At 47.8% G+C, this 2,500-nt stretch overlaps 1 protein-coding gene across 1 annotated transcript in view; it reads right to left on the bottom strand.

Annotated features, from left to right (window-relative positions):
* Nucleotides 1-2,500, bottom strand: part of Mvl (solute carrier family member malvolio) — a 168,268-nt gene that overhangs the window by 118,455 nt on the left and 47,313 nt on the right. The window lies entirely within an intron of this gene.

Here is a 2,500-nt window from a genome sequence, read left to right as displayed (position 1 = left end):
TCTCTGTTTGTCTGTCTCTGTCTGTCTGTCTCTCTCTGTCTGTCTGTCTGTCTCTGTCTGTCTGTCTGTCTGTCTGTCTCTGTCTCTCTGTCTCTCTCTCGCTCCTTTATTTTCTCTCTTTTTCCCCTCCTGTCGTTATCATTCCTCTCTTCTTTTCCTCTCTTTTTCCCTCTATTTCCTCAGCTCCCCCTCTCTCTTTACCCCTTTACTCTCCTGTCTCTCCTCTTTTACTCTCCTTCCTTCTCTTTTTACTTCTCTTTTTTTCCTCTTTTCTTTCCCCCCTCCCTCCTCATCTCTCCTCTCCCTCTTCTTTTCCCCTTTCCTCCCTTGCCCCTCTCTCCTCTCTTCCCCTCACCTGCCTTTCTCTCTTCCTCCCTCCCTTTTTCCTATCCCTCCTCTTTTCATCTCTCCCTCCTCTTTTCCTCTCTCCCTTCCCTCCTCTTTTCCTCTCTTCCTTCCTTCCTCCCCTCCTCTTCTCTCCTCCTCTCTTCCCTCCCTCCTCTTTTCCTCTCTCCTCCCAGATTTAGATAACCAATTAAGGTAAAATAATAACACTTCCCTTAATTTCATAGTTAAAATTAATTGAGTCTCCCCTCGTAAAAATCTCCTTGGTCCTTAGTCCCCCTAGCACCTCATTTTTGGCCCCCCCCCTCTCTCCCTCTCTCTCTCTCGCTCTCTCTCTTTCCTCCCTCCATTCTGTCTCTTATGGAGTGCTTCATTTTACTTCCTTGTACATAGGCTTGCCTTCCTTCCTTCCTCCCTTCCTTCCTTCCATCCATCCATCCATCCATCTAGCCATCCATCCATCCTTCTTTCCTTCCTTCATTTTATCTTTCTTTTCTCTTCCTTCCTTCCTCCCTTCCTTCCTTCCATCCATCCATCCATCCATCCATCCATCCTTCCATCCATCCTTCCTTCATTTTTTCTTTTTTCTTTCTTCCTTCCTTCCTCCCTTCCTTTCTTCCTTCCTTCCTTCCGTCCTTCCTTCCTTCCATCCATCCATCCATCCATTCTTCCTTCCTTCATTTTTTCTTCCTTCCTTCCTTCCTTCCTTCCTTCCTTCTCACTTCACACTTTTCTTAGACTTTTATATCCTCTCTCCTTTTATTACTCCTCCTTCTTTCCTTTCCCTTTATGGCCATCTCTCTCTCTCTCTTCTATCATCTTTTCTTTCTTCCTCTCTCACATCATTTTTTTTTTCTCTTACACTTCCCTCGTCTTTCTTTTCTCTTTTTAGTTTGTCTATTCCTCTCTCTCTCTCTCTCTCTCTCTCTCTCTCTCTCTCTCTCTCTCTCTCTCTCTCCACCACATTCCTGCAGCCACTCCTCTTTTCCAATTTCTCTGCTTGAACCCGCCCCCTCCCTTTCTCCCTCCCCCTCCCCCTGCCCCTCCTTCCCCCCATTTAATGAGGGAATTCCCCCGCCATGGCATTCTCTCCTACTTTGCCTAGCCTTATCGCAACTCATAGCTTGCAACCCCCACTGCCTTCCTAGTTATTTTTTTTACCTCGTCCGCTTATTTACACACACACACACACACACACACACACACACACACACACACACACACACACACACACACACACACACACACATTTAAAGCTGTCCCTCTACTACCGAAGCTGTATTCACTAAGACGGTGTGCTTCTCAGTCTCTGGTCCCATCGCGTGTGACTGTGCAGACCAATTCTGGATCCGCAGACTTTACCACACCGTTGGCATGTCACGCCTGGGTTTGCTGGGAGAACTCTGTGTTGGTTGTGCCCCCGTTGTCTACAGTCTTCTCCGGCCAGGTGTCTAGCCTCGTCGAGATGAATGGTTCCTTCGCTGCACAGGGCTCGCCAGTGTTTTGCTGTCAGAGGCACTGGTTTCAAGAACACACACACACACACACACACACACACACACACACACACACACACACACACACACACACACACACACACACACACACACACACACACAACGCCATATTCGTCAGCATCATCATCATCACCACCAGCATCATTACTTCCGCCAGCCTTTTCTCTGACTCACAAGTGCTCTGTGTGGCTTATTGAATCACGGGAGTTTTGTTGTCCACTCTCTCTTACTGGCCACTCAAGGCCTCTCACAACCCCCCACCCCTGCTCTCTACTCTCTCCCTCCCCCTCTTTCTCTGCCCTCTTTCCTCTCTCTCCCTTCCTGCTTCCTTGTTTTCTCCACCCTCATCCAATTCACCCTATTTCTTCTTGTTTTCCCTCCCTGGTCTCTCTCTCTCTCTCTCTCTCTCTCTCACACACACACACACACACACACACACACACACACACACACACACATACACACACACACACGCATTGTTTCATCAATTAGAGAGTAAATCTTTTGTCTGTCTGCCTCCCCTGTCAGTCTGTCTACCTATCTGTCTATCTGTCTGTCTATATATCTATCTATCAGTCGGCTATCTCCTTCATGTTTCAGTTCTCTCTCCCTTTCATCTTCCTCCCCCACTCCTCTCC

Source organism: Coenobita brevimanus, chromosome 12 (assembly GCF_032717465.1).
Source record: "Coenobita brevimanus isolate Jiangsu-jjx chromosome 12, ASM3271746v2, whole genome shotgun sequence".
Classification (NCBI taxonomy): domain Eukaryota; kingdom Metazoa; phylum Arthropoda; class Malacostraca; order Decapoda; family Coenobitidae; genus Coenobita; species Coenobita brevimanus.
The sequence above is the reverse complement of the archived record's forward strand: the minus strand, read 5'-3'. Positions and strand labels throughout refer to the sequence as shown.